The following is a 26,000-nucleotide window of genomic DNA, read 5'->3' as shown; positions in this document are numbered from 1 at the left end:
TGCATAGACAATTGCGCAAAAAGCCTTTGGCAACTTTCATAATTTATGCAATTGACAGCAAATTTGGCAGCAACAATTGCCCCAAATCTAAAAATTTAATTAAAGCTTTGCCGCACTCACAGCGCTAAATAAATCAAATGAACTTTTATATGTTTAATTGACACATGTCAATTGCGCAGAAAATTAATTACTTATCCCAATGACAAGTTGATATGTTAAAGTTTTATAGTTGAACTTACCATAATTAACGCTGCATGCACTGGCTGTTGTTGTTGAATTCCACAAATTGTTGCAACTGCAATAAAAAAAACGAACATAATTTATTAAACGTTTGTTTAATTAGCTAGCAGCAATTGTAATTAAATTTTCCATGCACTGACATTTGGCAATTATGATGTTTGCTAATTATTATTGATACGGCGCGGGGTTAATGAAACAATAATTTGTAAATTTTAAGGCAATCAAATTTTTGATTTTTAATGCAGTTGCATTGCTTTTTGACAGTTTAATTTTAATAAAGCATTTTGAAACATTAAAAAAGCAATGGAAATAAATTATACTATACAAATATTTAATTTTAATATTGTAGATTTTCTATTCAAGACAGTGTTGCCATTTTAGCTTATTATACGCCAGATCTAGCTTTTTTGTAAGAACTTAGAAATAGCTTATGGTTTGAAATCTAGCTTATTTAAATTTTGTTCAAATGTCTTTATAATTGAATGAAATTTGCAGGCACTTTCCTTTTTTCTCATTAATTTAGATTTCACAATTCTGCGACTTTTTTTTAAGTTTTTACATGATTTTTAACGCAAATTTACAATCTAGCTTATTTTTTATGGCAATCTAGCTTATCTTTTATGTCAATCTAGCTTATTTTTTTATGTCAATCTAGCTTAAGTGGCCTCTCCCTATCTGGCAACAGTGATTCAAGTATTTATTTTAGTGTGACCAGTCACTACTTACATTACTTTTGAGCATCGATAACAGCTATCGATAACGCGCTAAAACAATTTATAAACAATGCACAACTTTTAGCTTAGAATTTAATGTTATTCAATTATTTGTGAACGAGCTGTGCACGCATTTAAACGAATTCAAGCTCAAGCGTTTAAACAATTAACTTATTAAAGCAAACGCAACCAACAGTTGCTAATTAACTTGATAAACCTTGCAGCTAACTAACAAACACAAAAACACAAACACAAACAATTTGTTCATAGGAGAGACACTTGTTTTATAATTTATTTTAACGCCTTTGGCCAACGCAGGCGCCTGAGTAGTGCCAAAGGAATTTTAATTGCATGACTTTCCAGCACAAATGCCGCCCACAATTATGGGTAGTGGCTAATTAGCCAGACGACACTCTAGCTGTTAGTTAGCAGTTAGCCACAGGCACGCCCACGCCCACACAGACAGAGATACAGTTAGTTAGAGCCATATGAGAGCTGCTGCTGCTTAGAAATACATTTTGCGTAATTACTTTTGCTAATTGCAACATAATTTACAGCTGCTGCTTATGCAGAACACTCTATTAAACGTTGCAAGCGTTTTCGGCCAACAATTTCAACTGTTTATCAACTTTTGTTTGTCACTGCTGCTGCTGCTGCTGCTGCAGTCGATTGCTGCTGCTTATGACACTTAAATTGCGTAACAGCCAAACGAACGAACGAACGAATGACACGCAATGTTAATGGCTCGAACGTCACAGCCAACTGCACTTTGACGCCATTTGGGGCGTTTTGTTGAAAAACAAACTTCAAATCAAGCCAACTCAAGTGCACAACGCTGCAAAATTTGTAAGCTATCAATCAGCGCTAACAAAAACTTATTGAATTACACACACACACACACACACACATGCATGCACACTAAACTATATTTGAGTTTGTTTAGCTAGCAGCGTTGCTTGCATGTCCTGACAAGCTGTTGCCTTTGGGGGACAAGCAGCTAAGCCGCTTAAGTCCTAAGTCCTGTCACTGTCACTGTCACTGCTGCTGCCTGCCAATACAAATGACCAACTCAAGACTCGTACGAACATTAACATAAGCCCAAGCAGCTGCAGCAACGTACAAAAACATACATAGCCTTAGCTTAGCCAAGCTGCAGCTTTAAGCACAGCATAAGTGACAGAGCAAAGTCAAGCCACATACAGTTGACAGTTCAGAGAGTTACACTTTCAATAATAAAACAGCAGCAGCGAAAAATGTTGCTCAAGAAATTGCACAAAAGAATTATTTATAGTCTCAGAGCATTTAAACTATGCCAAGCAGTTTGCATTCAATGCTTATAAATTCGAATGCGCGAGTTTAATGAAATTTTTAAAAGCATAGAAAGCTTTGAATTTACACAAAATTAATTTGACAAAACTAAAGTTGAAGCTACTCAGCAATTGAACATTTGTTATTGACATATTGGTATCAATGCATAGGTCTTCAAAATCCCTTGATACAAAATTTGTCTTTACCCATTAAGTACCCATTAAAAAATTGTATATATATTGCGATGCAAAAATTTGCCCCTATCTATACTAATAGTGACTACAAAAAAGTATTTTTTTAAATCTTATTGCTTATATTTTTTATGATTTTTTGAAAATTATTATTTTGTATGAGAAGTGACTAATTTTTCCTTCTTCTCATACAAAATAATAATTTTCAAAAAATCATAAATAATATAAGCAAAAAGATACTTGAAACTTTTTTTTTGCAGTTACTATTAATATTCATTGCAGCAACTTTTTGCATCCTAATATTTATTCTCAATAATCTAGGAAAAAAGTTTCAAAAACCAGTATTTTTTTAAATTCAAATTTTTCAACGTGTATACAATGGGCTAAGACATATTTTGGTGAGTACCTTCAAATTTATTTTGTCAAATTACTTTTGCCTACTTTTTTATATATTTTAAAGTATATGGTTTATATGTTCAAAACTAAACTTTCAATTTAAGCACAGCAAGCATTTCAAAATATTGTAGTGAAGCTTATACAAAATATTAGACAACTGAACTTAAGAGTGTAACACTTGAAAAGTTATTTTCTAATTATAATTATTTATTTAAAAAAAAAGCAACCAATCAACTCTTACACTTTAAAATTTATTTTCTAACTATAATCAATTAATAAAATAAAAAGCAAGCAACACACTCTTATAGAAGTATCTCCTTTACTTTTGTTGCAGAAGCATCAAACCTGCTGCTATATTTATATTTTCCTTAATTGAACACTTTTAATTCATTGCTGATGCTTGCATTAACCTATGTTACTTTCCAAATGGATTTAACCTTTGCAAGACGCTGATTTGTTGCCTATCAAAAAGTCTTGGCTATAAACACGAGACATGGGCAATAAATTTTGCAACGCAGAGAGCTTAGAAAATCGCTGATAGCCCGAAGATTTGACAAGAGCAAAATCGATAAGCAGCAAAGTGCAAAAGGGCAAAAGTTCAAGCCAGTTGGTTGGCTGGCTGGGTTGGCATCAATAATCAAATGGAATTTCAATCAAATACGTGACGTATACGCAATGCAATATGGTCACAGCTGCATATATATGTATATGTGTGTGTGTGTGTGTGGCTGGGAATTGAAAGCGCGTCGTCACCTGGCTACAAAATAATATTAAAAACAGCAACAGCAAAAAAAAAAATGAATGTTGCATAAAATGGCTGCAATTTTATGTTGGAAGCCCCGCCAGGCAAGTTAAATGAGATTCTCAATGAGTTCTAAGTTGGCTGCAAAGATAGAGATACAAAGCAGTGCCCCCTAAGCAACTATAGCATGACTGTCATCCTGACTGCCTGACTGACTGACACTTGAATGTCTAGACTATGGAGTGGCTCCCCCTATTTTTTATACGCTGCTTGCCATAATGTTTAAATAAATGTGATATAAGCAGCACATATGCATAGCAGTCAACATTAGCATCCCTTCCAGCTACAACTTGCATTAAGCATACGCCCCGTAGTTACCTTGTGCATGTCTGTTGCGCTGGTTTTTTTCCATTGGAGATTATAATAGCGCATATATAACAGTCTCGCCCGCCCTTTTGTGGTCGCAAACAAAAAGTTTGTTGTTGTTGCTGCTGCTGCTGCTGCTTCTAATGAACGTCTTTAAGCTATGACAAAACCAAATTGCGTTCCCAACCGGGCACGCAAAGCTTATTACTGCGCTCAAAAGCTAATCTCGCTCTCTTTTGCCTGCAATTATACATTTAAAATGGCATCACTACATTCAAGTTGCTGCAGCTGACGCCATTTTCATGTTACCACAAAGGCAAATTGATTTGCTGCCAGCTGCTGTACTAACTTGAGTGGCGCCTATGATAGCAAGGAGAGCGACTTTGGAAAAGTTGAAAATTATGTTGCACAAAAGTTAAATGAAAAGCATTTTACGCTTCGCTAGACGCGTAATTAAAAGGCAGCATAAAATGCAAAATGCATAAAAGCAAATGTGCAAATTACGTGCAGTTTGCTATGAAGTAGCAGCAACTTTATTTTTTCTTTCTTTTGTGTTGCCAAAGATAATGTAAAATAGCAAAAAAAAAAAAAACTCTTTAGTGTTTACTAAGTGGGCAAAGTAATTAAAAAAAAAGAAAAATATTTTAAAAATATTTACAAACAGTTTTTATGACTATGCCCAAACACAAATTTAAAAAAATAAATAAATTTTAACTAATGTTAAACTATTTAAAGTAATATGCTGTAAATACAAAAATCAAATAGCAAACATTGCGTATACGTAATGTAGTATTAATCGAGAAGACTTAAAATGCTATAGTGTATTGCTTATAAACCTTTTAAAGATTTAAAATGCTTTAGAAGCAATCCAATACTAATACTATTATTACGTATACGCAATTTAAAACTTTAAAAAATTATTCTATTGAATTCTCTCTTAAACTTTAACTGCTGCCCGCGCTCGCTTTTGCTTTTTAACTTATATTTTTCATAAGAATATTTTTATTATATACGTAATAATAGTATTAGTCGAGTAGTTATAGCTCAAGCAATTCAAATAGCACTTAAGAATTATAAAAAATTATTTTATTAAATTCAATATCAAACTTTAACTGCTGCCCGCGCTCGCTTCTGCTCTGCGAAATTATTTTCTTCATTGGAATATTTTCATTTATTTCTGTGCCAACGCTTTATACAATTTAATTTATTTTTATTTTTATTATCTATTTATGAAAACTATAACAAATTATTATATTGAATTCTCTCTTAAACTTTAATTTCGGTCTTCTCTTGCTACTTCTATTTAAATTATATTTCATTTCATTTATATTTTTTCACTTTCATTTATTTCTGTGCCAACTAAACGCGTTTTACAATTTAAATTCTTTTGTTTTTTTTTTCACCAACCCTTTGTACAAAAAATAATTATAATGCTCTTTGGGCAGCCTTTGTCGTTTGACTAAAGTAATTGTTGTGCCTTGCAGTCTAATTAAAAGGCAGCTGGCGTCAAGTGGGCGTGGGCGTGTGGGCGTGTGTGGCGTTCGTTGTGAACTCCAACAAATGGCTGTCTAAAAAGCCACGCCCATTTCAAATAGCAGCGCCTTAGCAACTCGCTGGCAACGTGTGTGAGAGCAAAAAACAAATGTGCAAAAAACTAACAAACTTGTCGAGATTGTTGCTGTTGCTGCTGCTGTCAGTGTCGCTTGCGCATGATTTCCGTGCTTAACATTTCCTGTTCGAAACTGACATAAAAGAAGGAAGTACAAGCGACAATGCAGAGAGCCAAGCGACACTGAAGCTGAAACAGACATGCCCCATACACAAATGCCGCATGTCAGTTGCAAGTTTCGCAGTCAAAGCCGCTTGGCAATTCTATAACAAAACATTCGCATATTTTTATAATGCGCTAAAGCAAAAGCTTTTTGCATTTTATAACCAGCTGCGAAAATGGAAAATCTATTTGTCGCGGCGCTGGAAAAACTTTTTGTGGCTTTTCCATACGAGATTAAAAAAGTTTTTTTTTTACAGCAAATAAATTAATAAATCAAATAGAGCTGCAGCATGATAAACTTCGCTTTAAATACAAAGCTGAAGCTGCTGATTTATTGCGTACGAAATTAATTGAGAATCTTTGTGAACTGTTATAAATAAAACAGAAGCAGCAGCAGCAGCAGTAACAGCAACAAAAGCCGTAGAGCAAAAAACCAAACAGCAGCGAGCCACACACAGCGGGCAGCAAAAATTAATTGCACTTTGCAACTTTTGTTGCTCCATTGTTGTTGTTGTTGTTGTAGCTTTAAGCACAGCTCTCTATATTTTTTTATCGAATTTTATGCATTTTGCTGTTGCCCTTTTTTTTGTTAAGCCAAATTCAATTAAACAATGCAATCGTATAAACAAATCTACACACACACACACAAATACATGCGCACGCGTAAAATTGTTTTACGCTTTTTTTTATAGTTTTAATTGAAAAATGTGCAATTAAAACTCACTGGCTGTATGTTATGCCAATGGGGCGTATGCGCAATTTATAATAAATTCAACTTCATTTGCTCTGTGTGTAAGCGAAAAGTCAACGGCAAATTAATTAAAATACTTAATTATGTCATAGTTGCAATTAAATTATATGACATTCAATTAAGCGCATAAAACGCTTCAAGATTTCAAATATGAAATACGCCAAGCGATAAGCAAAGGACAGCAAAGGACAGCACAGCACACAGCATAACCCGCATGTCAGTGCTACAAACTGTTGCACACACACACAGTCACACACACATGGATAATTTGGCACATGCCATTATAAAATATTGACAGCAATGCAAATAAAGCGCTGCGCTTAAACGAGGGTCGCAGCTCATGCACTCGCACGCTCAAGTATTTCATGCTTAAAGTTTGACTAGTTACACATATTTGTGTGTACAGTGTACACTGCACAATGTGGTTGGGGTGGCTGTAGATAAATAAACTCAAGCTGCCAGTTACCACTAAGTTAGGTGAGCTGCAAAAGTTTATTTAACAAAACAAAGGCAAGATTAGTTACAAATAAATTCAAATATTCAAATTTAAGCAGCTCGTGCTTACATTTGTTTATAAGCATTGAGCAAAGCTTTGCATATTAAATGTAATAAAATATTATTAGCTGACTGCTAGCTTAATTAAATTAAAATTTATACTCTAATTAATTTCAAATTCAATTCTACTACAATTTAAAATTATTTGTAACTAAGCAATGCATCTTATTTTAAATATTATAATTGTAATAAAATAAAATAGAAAATGCTACTTCAATTAAAATAAAATATATACATACTCTAATTATTTGCAACTATTCTGCTACAGTTTAAAATTATTTTTAAATAAGCTATGCATATTATTTTAAGGAATTTAATTGTAATAAAATATTATTGGCTGACTGCTAGTGCAATTGAAATAAAATAAAAATACTCTAATGAATTCAAATATTCTACTATAATTTAAAATTATTTTTAACTAAGCCATCCCTATTTTTGTAAATATTATAATTGTAATAAAATATTATTGGCTGACTGCTTGTTAAATTTAAATAAACTAAAAAATATTCTGCTACAATTTAAAATCATTTTTAAATAAGCTATGAATATTATTTTAAAGATTATAATTGTAATAAAATATTATTGGCTGACTGCAAGTGCAATTTAAATAAAAATATAATAAAAAAATAAATAAAAATTGTCTAATTATTTTCAATTATTCTAGTAAAATTTAAAATTATTTTTAACTAAGCTAATAAAATATTTTTAAATTTTATATGCTTTCTTAATTATATACTCTGATTAATTTCAACTATTCTGCTACAATTTAAAATTATTATTTCAACATTTCTACAACTGTTTAAGCTGCCCGCTTGCCCAAATTTAAATGTTGCATTGGTAGCTGCTGTTTGACAGAATTTGTGCGCTCGTGTAAAAGCATTTCTTAAGGGCAGAGAGGGTGGATGGGGGGGTGGCAGTGGGGAGAGATTGAGTGAAGGCAGCGTATGTTGTATGCATATACACAAAAGGTGTGGTTGGCTGGTTGACCCCAACGCACACACACACACACACACACACATACATGAGCTAACCACCAGTTCTGTTGGCTTTGCAAACATATTTTAGCCAAATTGCTACATTTTGTGCAACATGGCGTATGCGTATTAGACATACATAGCCATAGAGTGCGCCTGCAGTGGCAAGATAAATGTTTGGCTAGCTGTTGTTGTGGCAGCAACAAAACAAAAATTAAGAACTGTTAACAAATAAGTGAAGCTTAAAGCGCAGCGTTTACAAACTGATTGACATATTGTTATAATTACAACATTTAAATTGCATTAAAATACAACAATGGCTGCATTGTTGGCTTAACCAACAAAAGAGACAACGAGACATATGTAAAGCATAATGTTACTTGCTTGATTACAATTGTTATTATCAGTTGCTGTCAGCTTACCTGTAATGAAAGAGAGAGCGCGCTTATTAATATTTAAACTTGTTAATATTTAATGCACATAAATTATATTTAATGACGGAAATGTGCTTAGCTTAGCTGCAGAATAATTTAATAATTTTACTCACATATCAAAACGCCCACAATTCAACTGTTTAAACAGTCGCAACACGTTGCCTTTTAATTCAATTATGTAGCACTCAATTTCTTATCAACAAACACTGATTGTTACTGTTTTCAATTTGTCAATACTTTGCTTCAGTTCTGTTATTTATTGTTCAGTTCAATGCAAAGATAATTGAGCACAAAAAATTGTGCAAATGAAATGCCGCAAGTGTTAAACTGAAATATTTATATATTTCATTCACTTTTTATATATACACAGCTCACTAAATGTTAAACGTCAATTGATAAAATCAAGTCAACAACAAATGCGCAATAAAAAGAACTTTAGCATTTTAGCTTTCGACCAAAGCGTAAGCCACAACTTTTTGGTTATGTTGACTCAGCTAAATCAACACACAAGCTTCGCAAATGCGCAAAAAGCGTTGCGAAAAAACAAAAGCATTTTATAAAAAGCAGTGTTAACGTATTTTATTTAATGCACACCAGTCATATATATATATAAGTAGCGTATGCAGCTTTGGCCTTAGGCACAATTTATTGCGTATACGTATTTTATTGACAGGCATTTGCATTTGGGTGCTAATAATTGCTGCTCAAGACGCCCATGCAAGTGCATCAATATATTATTAATATAAATTGCATACAGTCAGCAATTTAATTTGCAAATGCAGGCACGCAACTATTGCACTTGAGTTCACATATAGTATGTGCCCATAAGCTATATATAAATTGATATATATATATGCTAGAGAGCAAATTTCGAGTGTGAATTATTGCATCATGGGCCTAGGCCTTAATAGACATTGAATGCAGTTTGATTGCGCTATAAATTTTAAGTTATTTTTTAATTGAGTTATCGCTCATATACATAAACAAAAGCATACTTCAGCTTTTTACAATTAACAGTGAGTGTGCAATCAACTAAGCATTAGTGCGAATGATAAACTATTAAGTAAATTTCCATTAGCAGATTTTATTTAACGCCTGTCAAAAGTTCTATATAAACAAATTGACATGACTATGACTTGGTGCATTGCTAATGCAATTAAATAACGGCAACTGATACTATATACGCTCTCTGTTTAAACACACTTTGCGGCTGGCTATGGGGTTAATTATATAGCCAATGAGTCAGAGAGAGAGGGAGAGACTCAAGAACACAAATTACAAAGCGCGATTTAATCTTTGACTTTATAAATTGTTCAATTTCTGAATGCATCTGTGCATAAATATTATAAATAAATTATATAGCATGCTATGCTCCAGTTAATTATTAGTGCTCGTTTCATTTAATTTATATTTAATTGAAATATTTCAATTAAATGTATAGCATGCTATTTTTACATGGATTAGCAGCTTGGATTTAATTAAAAATATTTTTAACAATTCTTGCACTTTACTTTAAATAAAAATATTACAACAAAGTTTGATTTAATTGAATTGAAATTTGATTTAATTGAGTTAGTATTAGTTTAATTTATATTTACTTGAAATATTCTAAGTATATATATATTTAACTTTAAGAATTATTTATTTATTTTAATTAAATAAAAATATTACAACACAATTTGATTTAATTGAATTAGTATTAGCTGAATTTATAACTTAATACTTTTAAAAATTCTTGCACTTCAATTTAAATAAAAATATTACAACAAAATTTGATTTATTTTAATTGAAATTTGATTTAATTGAATTAGTATTAGCTTAATTTATATTTACTGGATATATTCTAAGTATATATACCAAACTAATTTTAACAATTCTTGCACTTCACTTTAAATAAAAATAATTACAACAAATATTTGACCTTTGCACTTACAATTTTGCACATCAAATTACACACAGATGGTCTAACTATATTTTTAAGCATAGCTAAGCTTTGATTTTTATGTCTAGACACACACAGAGTCTAATGCTTATGCAATGCTTTAACCTTCAGCCGCGATTTGAAACGCTTTGATGCCCCCACAGCCCTCAGCTTATGGCATGCCATATAAAAATTGAGTGCCTAGACATAAAAAATTCACAACACAGATGGGATCCAAACATAGTGAAAAAAAGAAAACAAAAGCAGCGCTTTGTAAATGAAAATCAACGTCATTGCAAGTTCAGTGTCATGGGCCTTTGGCCATAATTCACACTACGAAACTGGCACAGAATACAAAATACAATTGCATTAAATTTTTAGCGCAGCTTGTTTGTTTATTATTAAGTGAGCCGCGTTCAGATTTTTTTTATTTTTGGCACGGAAGCGCATAACAGTTCATTAGCTTTGTTAATGCATTAAAAGAAAATTGTTTAAACAAACAATAAGTGTGCAACAGGAAGCGCGAACGTAAATTGGGTTAATTGTTGACATTAAAATTGCCTCTTTTTTTTTGTTGTTGTTGTTACTAATTAAATGCAGACAGTGCATTCAACTCAACACTCGAACGTAGACTGCAAATTTTTTGTAGCAGGGCAGGAGAAAGGCGTGTGCTTGGGCCAAGTGAAATGCTCGTGAAAGTTGCATGCACAGTTAATAAATGTAAACATGTATATTTATTTATTAATTTATAGGTTCGGCTATTTGTTATTTGTGCGCATTACCATGACGCATTTAAGTGGAAAGACGAGCGCGCTATCTTTATAGCCAGACAATAAATTTGAAAAAACCCAATACGATAGCAAAATGAGAGAACTATTTACCAAAAGCTTTAATGAAAAAACATATATGCTATTATTAGCTATAGCTTGTTATTAATAAGCGCTTTATTTATTTAATGTGTCAACTTCTGTGTGTGCAATAGATAGCAAAATAGCAAATAATTTTACTATCTAAAGAACAAATTAAAATGAGTCTTCAGCGTCAGCGTAAATTCAACTTAGAAGATAGAAAATATAATGGAAAAAATATCAAAAAAATAAAAATTTTTACAGTTTATAGCTACTAAAAGTTAAAAATTTGAATCTTTTTTCTTTCTTTATTTTATTTAAAATTTCACTAGCCAATAATTTCTTAAAGATTTCTTTCAAAAAAATAAAAATTATTACAGTTAGTTAAAATTCTGGCGATAAGAGTTCAAAATTTATAGCCATTAAAAGCTAAAAATATGAATGTATTTTTTTCTTTCTTTATTTTATTTAAAATTTCACTAGCCAATAATTTCTTTAAAGATTTCTTTCAAAAAAATTAAAATTATTACAGTTACTTAAAATTCTGTCGATAAGAGTTCAAAATTTATAACTACTAAAAGTTAAAAATATGAATCTTTTTTTCTTTCTTTAATTTACTTAAAATATCACTAGTTAATAATTTTTTTGAATGATGCGCACATCAAATTTGTGCTATATATAAATCTAAAATTAGCATAAATTGTCAAAAATATATAACTACATAGGCTTAAAGTTATAAATGTTGCTGCTGTTTTATTATTTATTATTGCTGCATATTTTACTACGAAATAATTTGTATAAATGATTGCGCTATAAAATTTTATTTTAGTTTTGCTCAAATATTTCGCTGCTTTGTTATTTTGCTTGCATTCAAATAAATATTTCCGTATTGTGGCTGCAGATTTATGCTCCAAGTGTAAATTTTCTGCACCACTGTGCGCAGCCGACTGCGTGCGTATTATAATTAGCAATGCCTAGACACGCGTTTGCGCCTTTTGTTTTCAATGCTTATTTATTATAATTCTGGCAACACACACACATTACAATTTATATATATGTATATATATATATTTGCCTATATAGCTTAGTTTGCACATTTTGTATGCAAATTTAGCGCACGACAATTTCAATTTCAATTTCAGTTTTTATTGCTGTTTTTCATTTTGCGCAGCAGAGAGTCAACAACAGATTTGCTTAAGTCATTTGTGGGCAGTGGGCGTGGCGCAAGGCAGTTGAGGTCAAGCGCTGACAATTGTTTGCGCCTCAAATTATGAGCGAAATATTTATGACACTTGTGTCAACTAAATGCGTTTAAAATCGTTGCAGTTCCGCTTGATTGTTGAGCAAAATCCCCGTTGGGCGTTAAATATTTTTGCTAAATCGCTAAAGAAACAACGCAGAAGGTCAGTCAGGCACGCCCCAACCGCAACTTGCGCTCCAAGTTTATGAAGTTTATGCATTTTTATGAGCACGCGGCGCAGCAGTTGCCACAACAGTCTCATAAGTCAAAGCACTGACGTCAGGTTGCGAGCTCCTTTTACATTGAAGACCGCAGTGCATTCACCTAGACCGACCGACCGACCGCCGCCTCACCCAATGCTTTTTATTTTGTAGCTGAACCACCCACCAGACTGGTGCAAAAGCGCCAGCTAAGGGGTAAGTCAGCGTCACTCACGTGCAGACGCGCAAACAAAAGCGCGGAATACAAAAACTCTTTTGTTTGCTGCACTTCATTGCATTCTCTACGTCATAAGCAACAGAGACAAAGGCAGTGCAAGAAAGAGCGCGAGATAGAGAGCGAGAGAGAGACAGCAGGTAGTCATAAAATTGTAGCAATGCTGTGGCAAACAAAGCGATAAAGCGCAGGCAGCAGAAGTTATAGAACAGTTAAGTTCAGTATCAAATTGCAATACAGTGTTAACTGCCTAAGCACATCAGCTTAAACTAAGCTTGAAATAAAGAAAAATTATATACTCTAAGGCTTTGTCTAAGTATTTAATTTGTTTATACACAAATAATTTGTAAGCTTCAACAATTTGTGAAACTTTTAAAATAAATAAACTCGAGTAAGAATATTCCAGTTTGTGTATTTGTAAAGCTTTTAAAATAAATAAACTTGAATAAGAGTTAAATACATTAACCTACATTCAAAATAAGTTATACAAATTTCAATTTCAATTTTGTAAAACAAATTGCTAAATAATCAATTTGTTTTACGCATTATAAATAAATAAACTAAAAATATATTTAGCAAGCTTGATCTAAGCAGTAAATTTTAAATTCTATTAAGAAATATACGAATAATTTTATTGTTAAACTTTTTAAAAGATTCACTTAACTAAATAAACATATTAAGTAATTGGAACTTTTAATAAGTTCACTTAAATGAATATAGAATTTCATATAAATTAATTGGAACTATTATAATAAGTTCACTTAACTAAATAAATAGAAATTGCATTTAAATTAATTGGAGCTTTAATTATTATAAAATAAATAAATAGAAATTGCATTTAAATTAATTTAATTTGCACTATTTTACTCAAAATTTACTTGCAATTTAAGTCTTTTAATTTTATATTTAACATATAGCGAATGATTTCTGTATGAAAAAACGCATGAGCTGCGTTTTTCGCTTTTTTGAAACTCAGTTCTTATTTATAATCTGGGCTCTCTCAACTAGTAAGCACGCAACCCCCTGGCAGGCATATATATGTGTGTATATGTAGTATCAGGAAATACTTCTAGACCGCCTACGGCTTGTCAGTAAGTTAATAATTGTGGGCGTTGCTCACAAGTTTTGATTGATACGATATGATGGGTGTACACAATGCAATCAAACTGAACAAAAGTGCGCGTAATTAAATGTATTACTTTAATAGCTTTAAAGACTAGTACTAGTTAGTTAACAACTAATGTGTGTAATTTATGCAGCGAGCAGCGTAACTGACTAACAATTGTTATCAAAAATAATAATAATGTGTGGGGATGCAGTTTAAAGGGCAGAGCAGTTAATGTGGCGACAATGCAGGTAAAAATTCGCGTGCAAACTTTAGGGGCAACAAAAATGCAAGAGGCTGAGACTGCGACTGAGAGCGGAAGAAAGTCTTGAGATAAGCGCGTTAAAAGTTTGGGGCGCGGATGCTGGCAACTTGCAACGTTGTGTGGCAACCAAGTTTAATTAGTTGCCACCACAAGATCCAGGCCAGCCAGTCAGCTATATGTATATATATGTTATATTGTATCTATAAAGTTTTGCAGTAGCAGCCATGTCAAACGATTGACATTCGCGACTGTTGTAGAATATGGACATGCCTATCTAAATAAAAAAGGAAGTGCGCTCTGGCAAATACATTAACTCACAAGTGTATGTGCAGCTTCATGTGTGTGTGTGTGTGTGTGTGGCGGCGTTGCGGCTACGGCTACTAAAAGTTTCCTCTTTCGGGCCTCTGTCGCCACAGCGCACAATGTTGTTCAGCTTTTGAGCACATTATTGCATATTTATAACTGCGCGGCAGCAAATTAAGCAGCGCGACCCTCACACTCCACCCACCCCCTTAGCTGCAGCTTCAGCTACAGTGTGCAGCAATTAATGAAACATTTTGCTGTTGCCCCGACGGCCCAAACTTTGCACCGCAATTGAATAAACGTTGAGTGGCGTTAGCTGCGCTGCTGCCAACTTCTCAACAATTGTTTGGCTACAGTTGCAAATTGAGTTAAGAGCCGCTTCAACTATTGTCAAATCTTTGGCAGCAATCAATGCTTTTGTCATGGTCAGCAGCGCAATTTATTATTTATTTAAAATATGCATTATTCGTAAGCTAAATTTATTTAAAATTCTTTTTATTCTAATTGCGCGCTCGCCACTTGTTTTTAGTTATTTGTTATTTTCTGGCAATTAGTTTGTAAACAAAAAATAAACTCGCTTGCAGTGCAAATAAAAACAACCACAAAATATATAAAGTACATGTGTGCAAATGTTAATTGTTATTGTTTGTTTGTTGCGTATTGTTATTGCCACAGCAACAATTTAACGTGTCTGGTTTTGTATGCAATTAAAAGATTGAAATTTGTATAAAAATTCAACTTATTTGCATTTGTAATGTTGCACAAATGCTAAATAAATAACAATAATTATTTCAGCCCAAAGCTGACATTAAAAATGCAAATTTTGCGTTTCGAATGAGTTGCAAAGTTGATTTGAATGTCACGCGTTTTGGCAATTGATTGGGTCAACAAATTGTTTGACACACGCGAAGAATATTTCTAGTTGCGACCCGGTTTTCCAGCTTGATTATGCACTAAGCAGCAGCAGCAACAACAATAACAGTAAATAAACTGTCCACATGGCGCAGTCAAAAAGTAAGCATGAGTTGAAAAAAATAACAAAATCTAATCAAGCAATTGCCTTTCATTAAATTCAAACTCGCACCTAAATGAAAATGAAAATGAAGTGCAAATCAAATAAGTTAAATCACATGTGTCTATAGCGTGTGCGGCGCTAGACTTCTTCACTTTTAATAAAAAAAATATAAATCGCACACTCGTGTGTGTATTGCAAAAGCAGCAGTTATAGCTTATGGTAAATGTATCCGAAAAGACACTCGCTGCACTTTATACATATATATATATATAATATATGAGCATTTCGCAAAAGAATATTTACAGCATGTGTGTAATGGCATGCGAATGCAATAAAGTTCCCATGTGCCCACCTATGCGAATATGAGCGAGGAGTAATGGACAGTCAACTGTGCAAGAGAGCGCAGCATAAAGAGAGAGAGAGAGAGAGAGACAGAGAGAGCGCGCAATAGCAGCAAGCAGAGAGCTATGAAAGAGCTTGACACTTCAGAAAACAGCTACGCTTATACCCTATAATAAAAATTGAAACTATTTACTTTTTCAAGCGGGTAGCATAATCATTTTAATTTATAATATTACAGTAATAAAACATTTAAATTTTTTTTAATTCATTAAATTTGTGAGCAATAAAAACAAATCAAACATTTTCATGTTTTTTAATCAGTCTAAGAATAATTAATAAATTATGCAAAATACTTTAAATAAAAAATCAAACAATGATTATCAAACATTTTCATTTTTTTCAAACAGCATAAAATAAAAAATATATGTATATATTTAATAAATTATGCAAAAAATTCAAATAAAAAAACAACAAATCAAACAATGATTATCAAACATTTTTATGTTTTTTAATCAGCATTAAAAAAATAATAAATATATATATTTAAGCATATTTAATAAATTATGCAAAGCAATTCAAATTTTGAAAGAAAACTTTAGGTGCAATATTAAATAAAAACTCAAATATTTTCATGTTTTTCAATAAGCATAAAATAAAAAATATATATATAAGCTATTTAGTAAATTATGCAAAACACTTCAAATGCGAACACCAACTTTATGTTAAGCATTGTTTTTTTAGTATGAAAGATTAATATTTATATACCAAAAAATACAGTAGTTAAGAAAAAACTAAATAAAAATTGTCAATAAATATTTTTGCGCTTTATTGAAAATTTTTAATGACAGAGCTCGCTGGAAAACTGCTATTTATTAAATTTTATTTGTTTCCAGTATTATTCATTAAACTTACAGCTTGTAAATAAATATGAAGTTCAAAAGAATGATAATGTTAATAAAAATAATCTAAAGCCTACAAATTTCTATATAACGAGTGTCTCAACAAATATTTGTGTAGCTTGCTATAGCCAACGCTTAACCTATATACCCGCTACATTTTGTTTTGTAGGGTATTTAGCGGCAGCTGGCGTTGGGTAAAACGTGATTCGAGTGAAAGCCAAGTGCCAAGAGCGAATGGCAAACGGACAGCAGCGGCAGCGGCAGCGGCTTTCTTTTGCCACAGATACAGCAAAGCCAAAGCGCACATTGCACACACATACACATACAGATATAGATTTTGCTATATATGCAGTTTTGGGGCCAGCTAAAGTTGGCCGAGAGCAAATGGGCGCAAGCGCTCGCGCCGTATTGTGAAAATGCATTTGTTTGAATTTGTGGAGCCGAAGCCTGCGTAGTCTGTAAAATGCTTTGGCAGTTGCCAAAAGTGGGTCGTCAACAGCAACAGCAACAGCAACAACAACAACAAGTTAAAGCGACAGCAACAAGCGTAAAGTGACACCAAAAACGAAGCAGCAACAGCAACTGTTGGTGAAATGTGCGGTAAATGCAAGAAATATGATGATAAATGAAAGCAATTGCTGCAGCTTTGGCTTAAATTTTTTTCAATTTTTATTTCGTTGCAATAACAAGGTCAGAAAGTGTGCGCATATTGGCCGAAAGGAGAACAAACAACATAGACACAAATCAAATTGATAAGATAGAATATCGCTGGCAATTTAAAACTTTTACGATAAGCCAGACACACACACACACACACACACACAAGTTTACAACGCTCTCGGCCACTTTTCATATCTTGTTTACCAGCTGTGGGCCAGACAAATATACAAGTAAATACAGTAAAGCGCCGCTGGGCAAAACAGCAACAATTGATTGAAGTGGAAATTTAAGTGGCAAGCAATTTAATTGAATGTTCATTGGTGCAATAAATTAAGTCAATAATTCATATAATTGATATATATAAAGATTTTAAAATTTATTTTGAAGCTAAAGCATTTTCTTTCATTTGTAAATCTATATGTCTTCACTGTTGTTTAGTTACGATAAGAAATTCTTTAATATTCAAACTAATTGCAACACCAACATTGCTACGACTTCAGTTATCACAAGTTTTACCAACTATAAAATACTTTAGAAACTATATTGCAATGAGGAAACTAGCTAATGGATCTACACACATATTATGGCTAGAACAACGAGTTTTGTCTCCATAAACATTACGCAATTGCGTCTGTAGTGCCGGCAGATAAAGAGATGTCAAAGATTAGCAACTTTTAATTGTTTATAACATTTTTTGTATAAAAAGTATTTAATAATTACTAAAAAACTTTATGCTTTACTTGACTATTTTTAATTTATTTCCCAAATAATTATTTCAAGCCTTGTTGCTTAATTAAATTATAAATAGTTTAAAAGCAAGCGCCATGAAGCGTGTTATAAACTAAATACTCTGACTCATTGTTTATACAGCTTTTATGCCTGTGTTAAATTCAATTTATTTATGCCGCATAAATTAAAAAATTATATTTTGTTTGTTAGCCAATGCGTCCACGTGTTCGACAAGTTCGTCAATAGACGATAAGCGTAATTTAAATACGATTATATAACAATTTTTATGAAGCTAAGCTAAGCTAATTGTTGATTATTAATTTATGCCATAACTTGAACGTAATCTGTTAGGCATTAGCACAGTATTGCGTTTTAACACCCACACACGAGTGGCAAAAGTAAAAAAAAAAAACTACAAATCAGTGCTGCCAACATTTATAAATATAGCTATTTTTTATAATTAATTAAAGCTGCATAAAAACAGCTTAAATTGCAAATTTACAATAAGTCTAAATGAAGTCTAGCTATATAAAAATGATTTACTAATTGGTATATCAGCTATCAGCAATACATTTTATTTATTAAACGCACAACAGAAATAGCTAGAACCAGCCAGAAAAAAGCTAAACCAGCTACAGGCTGCTTACAACACACACACACATGCATAATAAAATATTGTTAGAATAATTAGAAATTTAAATTCAATAAGCGCCAAAGGCAGCACAATAAATAATATTAAAATGATAATAAAAAAAAAGCAAACAGTAAATACACAAAATAAAACTCATAAATAAATGCGGCAAATAATAAAATTTACATATGCACATACATACAAATAACGTGTGTGTATTTGTATTTGCATAGATTAAGACGTAAAAGCAAAAATCAAACAGTGAAATAACTACAAAGCAAGAGCAGCAATAATAATTGAAATAATGTATTTCAGAATCACCAGCTCAAAGCAGAATCACAAAATAGCAAACTGTTGCTTAAAAAACTAAAGAAAAAATCGAGTGCAACAACAATAATGAATGAACAGCTGTAAACAATTTTTGTGTTTGCCAACTTCCTATGCTAGTTGGCTAGGTTGGGTTGGGGGTGTTAGTAATGGCCTAGACGTTTCTAGAAAAATAAACACAACCAATTGCTAATGATGTACTAATTTTATTTTATATTACAGCATGAAGGCCTCTGGCTATACCAATTGTTCCATAGAATTTAATTCTAGGCTACAATTAAAAATAAATAAATATACTTTCACAACTTTCTTAAGTCTTTAAACGCTATAAATTAGTATCACCCACTTCAATATAGTGAATTTCAAAAACAAATTCGATCTACCATTTAAAATTTGGTGACTCTAATAGTCTCTGATATATTATTACTTCTACAGACAGCGCCAGAGCCAACCCAGACGAATGGACCGTACAGACGGACATGGTCCAGTCGACTCGGCTTGTTATTTATATATATATATATATATATATTGTTGTTGCACTGGCTGCCGACTTGAAACCTGTTTCCAATGCTGACGCACTTCAGCTCCAGCTCCACACACACACACACAAGGCACAAAAAAACAATAACAAATGCTTAAGATGCTGCTTGGCCAAAAATAAAAAGCATGAGGTTAAAAATTTGAAAATTTTCGTCATTTTATGTTTGGCTGCTGCTTAAATTTTGATTGAGTAGCATTTTAAAATTGTTTGAAATAGTTATTGAGTTTATTTTTAAAAAACTAGTTTGCTGACATAGTGAACTGATTTTAAAATTTTCGCCAGCTCGTTTTCTATTTGCATATTGATCGACAGTTAGCATTATTGAAAATGCTCTAAGAGTTTACATAATTAATGAAGCAATTATAGGCACGTTTGATAAAAATCAAAAATCTTTAGCACAAATATAAAAACTTAAGGCACACTAATTGACAGGCTGCTTAAAATAAATAATAAATCAATCGTGCAAAATCAAAATTTACAAACTGGATTAAAAATTCAACAGGTTGACAATTTTTAGCGCTAAAACGCCAATTTTGGTCACTGTACGCAGCGAGATACGTGACAGAAGTCGCGTTGCTTGCGTCTTTAAAAGTTACAGCGCTTAATTCTTTAATGCCAAATTTGCTTAAGCGTGTGCTAGTTTAAATTATTTTTTTATACATTTTTAGCATGCAAATTGTAAACAAAACCAGACAGCCATTTTGTTTTCAGTGTGTGCACACTTGTATATTTTTGACACAATTAGATGTGCACACACTTAGTGGAGTTGTTAGCACACATTTTATGACAATTTTGACCTTTAGGCGCTCGCGCTGAGACGGCAAATGCTAATGAATGTTATTAAGACCTAAATTGGTGCATAATATACATATTTTAAAAATAATATATATTTTGGAATATTCCATGCAGTATTTAAAATCAACAACTATGGAAAGCTGACAAATTTTTGTGCTACTGCGTTTAATTAGCATGTTGTATGATAAAAATCAGCACTGCTGCGTTATTAAGCTACAGATTTACATATATAGATATAGCATATATGAAAAGGTTTACATTGTGCTTAACCCTAGTATTAAAGCAAAAGTTAGTCGCCTGATTTATGGTTGTTTTTATATATATATGTACATATGTATATAAACAGAACTTGCTGCGATTTATCGTTATTGCTGTTGCTGTTGTTACCAGTCTGGCTACTTATTGTAATATAGTACGCCCGGTAGTATTATGGCAGGTCACGTCGGCTATTCAGCCCTTTCATTTGTTTATTTTTAGAGTACAAATCTAGCTATAGCAGTTTGCTCATTAAACCTTTTTTTCAATTGTGATTTGTATGTTTTATCTGATTGGCAGTTTATAGCATTTCTTTTTTGTTTTTCATTTTAGATTAGATTAGGCACGTTGGAAATTTGCATGCGCTTAGGAATTTCTTCAAGTGCTCAATCAAAATATGAAACTCGTGATAAAATTAAGAATTCTTCCAAGTAACTGTATATGTATATTTCTCTTTTATCTATTAAATCTGCGTTGCAACCAGTTTTCTTGATAAAAACTGGTTCCAACTGAAATTGTTTGACAAACATATAAAAAGTTGTTTACGCCGAGAATCCAGCACTGATTCACCTCCTCGCATAATTAGAGCAGCTATAATTTTAACACCGCAAATGGCACGAACAAATTTTAATAATACTAACAATTTTCGCAAGCAGCCAAATTACAGTATGAGTCAACAGTTATACTTGGAAAACTATTTTCACAATGGTGCTTTAGGGAGTTAAATTAGAAGATGTTATTTATCTAATAACCCAAGTTTATTTCAAGTGCAAAACAGCTGGCCAAATTGAAGATTCAGCGAAAACACGCACAACCCGGAATACGGAAACTCATTAAACATGCATACTTAAGTGTGTGTGTGTGTGTTTGTGTAGGTGTGGTTCCAACTAAAAATAAACAACAATTTGAAAATTCAATAACAAGAGTACAAAACTCAAAGAGCCCCCATAGACGTGTAATCAGCAGGAAAAATAAATATATTTAACAACAACCGCTGATTAACATTAACAATTTACAATTATAAATAAGGAGAGCAGCCAGCAGCAACAGCTGGCGCCAGCAGTTGTGCTCCAAAGGTGGTGGGTGGTGTGGGGAGCACTAGACTGTGATGTTTTTTTTTTAAACTGGTTGGCAGGTTCATGAGCAATTATTGCACTTTGAGTGGCTTTTAAAAACATCAAGAGCATTAAATATGTAATTAAAAAGGTAGCCACATGTATATAAAATACACACAAGCACACTTTACATACACGCACACACACACACAGCCACGAATAAAAACTTAGCAGCCGTTTATAAAAAGCAATTCAAATTCAATGTCAACAACTGAATGTTGGAGTTCGAGCATTGCACCAAATTCGAAGCCAATTAAGATTTCTATTTGTGTATTTATATATATCGAGCATAAAAACTGCAATTTATATGTCAAATTTAACATTAACCATTGTTTTGTTTATTTATAAATTCTATAGCAAGATTTTTGTTTACGAAAAGCAGCGAGCTTGAATTTACAATCTGGCAACGCCGACTAGAGAGCGAGAGAGTTCCAAGTCGGCAAGGTGAGTTGTTTTTGTGTTGTTTTTTTTTTGCTTCGTTTTTGTTACTTTACTTTGGCCATAATGAAAATTTATTGTTGGAGGCCTGTGTAAATTATATTGGGTGTATGTGTGTGTGTGTATGTACTTTAGTTTACACTTGAGTTGTTTTTGTTTGCGCATATTCTTAAAACTGAAACACACACATATTAGTTTTATGTGTATATTTTGCACAATCTGTTTATTTGGCGCGCTGCTGTTATAAAAAGTCTTACGGATGCTGATACCGTCAATTAACAGGCTTTATTTAAACACAATGACAACCATCCATTTGCACTTTGCTTATGATTTATTTGTATTTTTACCACAAAAAAATAAACGTGCTAAAATTGACAACAACATGAGCACAGTCAGCACAGCTGACGGCCAACAGCCAGCTCTCTCTCTATTTATGCAGGCGCGAGCGAGAGAGAGCGAGAGCGTGCAACTGGCACCAGCTGAGAGCAACTTCAAGACAAATAGAAAAAAAAAACAAAATAATACAAAAATCAAACAACACAAGTTTTGAAATCGCAGCGAGCACAGTAGAAAAAAAAAACGCATTTGATTTGCTGATGACGACATTTGGTTACTTTTTAGCAGGCTTCCAATTGAAATAAAAAGTGTATCAACTTACATTTCGATTTTATTGTTAATCTTGCTGCTTATGCTGCGCTGCTGTTTGTACTCCCAGCTTCACTCCACTTAACACTTTGACGACAACTTTGAATTGAATTGAAACGAAACAAAAATAAACACAAAATGCAATACAAAGAGAAAGAGGCAAAAGACGCTGGCAAAATTTACTTTTCACTCGTTCTCTTTTGGAGCTATTTTCTTGCTCACTGTTGTTGTTGTTGTTGTCACTACTGTTGCACTTTCACCGCATTGGCCAGCGTTTTCTCACAATTTCACGTGTTTTCTTTGCTTTTCTTGGCAGCAACTATTAAACAATTTTTACATGATTATTAAGCAATATCACAATAGCAGCACTGCGTTGCCAATTCATAATTCATTCATTCATTTTCACAGCGCACTCCGCACGCACAAGCGTTTACCGTTGCTTTCTTTTCGTGCGAATACGCGTCCAAATCTGTGTGCGCAAAATAACAATGCGAAAGATTATTTGTATATTATTATTTTTTAACAACACTCAGTTGTTGTTCGTCGGCAGCGTCTGCTCGGCCCGTTATTCCAATTGGAACTGAGTGAGCGTTGCCACTTGCTGAGCGACCGCGACGGCGCACTGTGCAAAATGCTGGCAACACTGAGAGAGTTGCCAAGTGCCATGTGGTTTGCTACTTTTTGTAAATAAAATAAACTCTTGGGCTGGCAGCTGCTTGTGGGCTGCTAATGACTCGTTTTATTTTTTTAATATTATATTTTAAATAAAATATAAGTCTTTAGAAGCAAATAAAAAATAAATACAATATCTGTAACAGTGTGCACGTTCAGAATTGTGAACAGTTGTGCAACTGTTGACTAATTTCCCGCCACATAGATTAAATTCGTTACTTTATGAAATTTTGAATATTTAATGCACTTTTGAGTGGTGTTAAAATGAAATGTCAAGCCTTATATACAAACTGTGACGCATTTTTGCATTTAGCTTTACATACAGTTAGTTTAGTTTCTAACTTACAATTTAGCTGCATGTTTTAAAGCGCGAATCCAAATTTTAAAATTAAATAAGTATTGGTGTCGGTTATTCACTGGGTCAGTGGTTATTTTATAATGCTGAATTAGAACCATTTATGTAATTGCCTTCAATAAAAATGACCTCCCGCTTATTTTACAGAAAGCGTAATGAATCCATTATGGCTCATTAAGCTCACTCAAGCGTGAGGACGGATGCGAATGTGGAATCCCTTTGCTGCCTAACAGCTTTCCAAGGGTTATTTCCTTTTACTCCCGACCCACACACACACTTATATACAAATTTAAACAAATATTAACAAGCGTTAAATTTAATTAGCCGAATTAGGAACAGAAGTCACAAGCGAAATTGCAAACAAGGTCCGGTGCGCTGAGTGCGACAGACGACCGGACCCTTCTCAGAGCAAATAAATAAAGACAACGGAGTGAAAAATCAGGGCAACTTAAAACGAAACAATATCTTCATTGCCGTGCGTACTCACCAAATTGCAGCAATAAAAAATGAAGCGAGCCACTGACAATGTGTATCCTTGTTGTCAAGTTTCATTTGTTGCCGTTGTCGCTGGCGCGCACTGATTACCGAGGACCCGTAGTCCCTACAAGCCAGCCAGCCAAAAACCCACCCACCCACAAGCTTAGACACAGAACTTGCCTTGCGATGCAGGTTTTGAAATCCTGCTGTGCGATGAAGTCAAGCGAAATAACAGCAGCAACACTTGCGACAACAGCTCCTGTTTTTGATGATGATGACAGCGGCAGCATGGAGCGATAATGATGCCTACCCCACCCACAACACGCACAGTGGGCGGCTTGCTAAGGAAACTCTGCTAAAATGTTTGTCGCTTGTCATATTAAAAATGAAAAATCTTATTTAAATTGTCAGCGCTTTTTATGTTTTATACACAGTGCCAGCAGCTTTAAGACCACTGTGCAGCGCTTGACGTGCTGTTCATTATGGCCAGCAAAAGTGTTGCCGACTTCTAATGAGAGCGAAGCTTGAACAGAAATTTACGACAGGCGCTGCGCGGAGCCGCGTCGCGTTAACTGACAGCCCCACAGTCCAAGTAGCAAACAGCGGCGAGAATCAAGGCCAAGGGTTAGTCGAGGGTCGAGCTCTTGCTCGGACGCACTGCAGTCAGCGAGCTGAGTACACACACAAACACACAACTCTGTGTTGTGTTGATTATACTGAAACTTTTCCTATTTAAGCTCAATGACAAACAGCAAACTTTGCCGCTACTGAATCGAATTTTCAACTGGCAAGCTCATAAAATATGCACATTTTAATTTTCAGTAAAGAGTTACAGTTACTTGTCTGCCCCTTAAAGCCAAACCCCAAATAACACCCAAGGCACAGTTGAAGTCAAAGTCCTTACATACTTACAAAATGAAAAGCCAAGCGCTTAAGCCATACCTGAGGGCCAGCCCAGTGATAGTCCGAGACTAAAAAGCACAAACGTTGACAGGCCATCAACATAACTAATCCCTGGCATTTGGCTACATGATGAACAGAGAAAGAAAGAAAGCAACCCAAAGGACTACAGTTTCTGATTACTCGGCCTGAGGGCGATTGCAACTGCAAGGACTTTTCATTTTGCACATTTCTGTGCCCATCAGCTAGCCACAACTGCAATCTGTTTGCAATTTGCCAGAGCATGTGATTTGGTAATGAATGCTTATCGAGTGCAATAATTACGCATACGCCACATGTTACCCCCAGCAGGTCAAAACACAATAAAATAATTGCCAAATAAAATTGCAATTTAGAGTCTATAGAGGTGTATAATTTATATAGCACTTGTGCAGTACAATTAAACTTTAGACAATATAAATGGCATTAAATTTGCAAATTATGCATTTTGTTTACAAAACTTAAAAGACTACAAATTGATAATTGCTAAACGGCAACTAGATATATTTAATCAAGCTGCACACATGCTGCTAGCATTTATTTATAGCCACTAACTAACTCAATTGTGCTTTATTGTTTGCCTTTTGCTTTTGCTTTTGTTGTGGCT

At 33.4% G+C, this 26,000-nt stretch overlaps 1 protein-coding gene across 1 annotated transcript in view; it reads right to left on the bottom strand.

Annotated features, from left to right (window-relative positions):
• LOC108596980 overlaps positions 1-23,480 on the bottom strand; it is a 47,004-nt gene extending 23,524 nt beyond the window's left edge. The window contains exons 1-2 of the mRNA XM_017983236.2: positions 22,964-23,480; positions 240-295 (exon numbers count right to left, since the gene is read on the bottom strand). The gene's annotated coding sequence lies outside the window, so the exon portion shown is untranslated. The remainder of the gene's footprint in view (positions 1-239; positions 296-22,963) is intronic.
• Positions 23,481-26,000: the final 2,520 nt, after the last annotated feature.

The sequence above is a fragment of the Drosophila busckii genome, chromosome 2R (assembly GCF_011750605.1).
Source record: "Drosophila busckii strain San Diego stock center, stock number 13000-0081.31 chromosome 2R, ASM1175060v1, whole genome shotgun sequence".
In the NCBI taxonomy this organism is placed as follows: Eukaryota; Metazoa; Arthropoda; class Insecta; order Diptera; family Drosophilidae; genus Drosophila; species Drosophila busckii.
The sequence above is the reverse complement of the archived record's forward strand: the minus strand, read 5'-3'. Positions and strand labels throughout refer to the sequence as shown.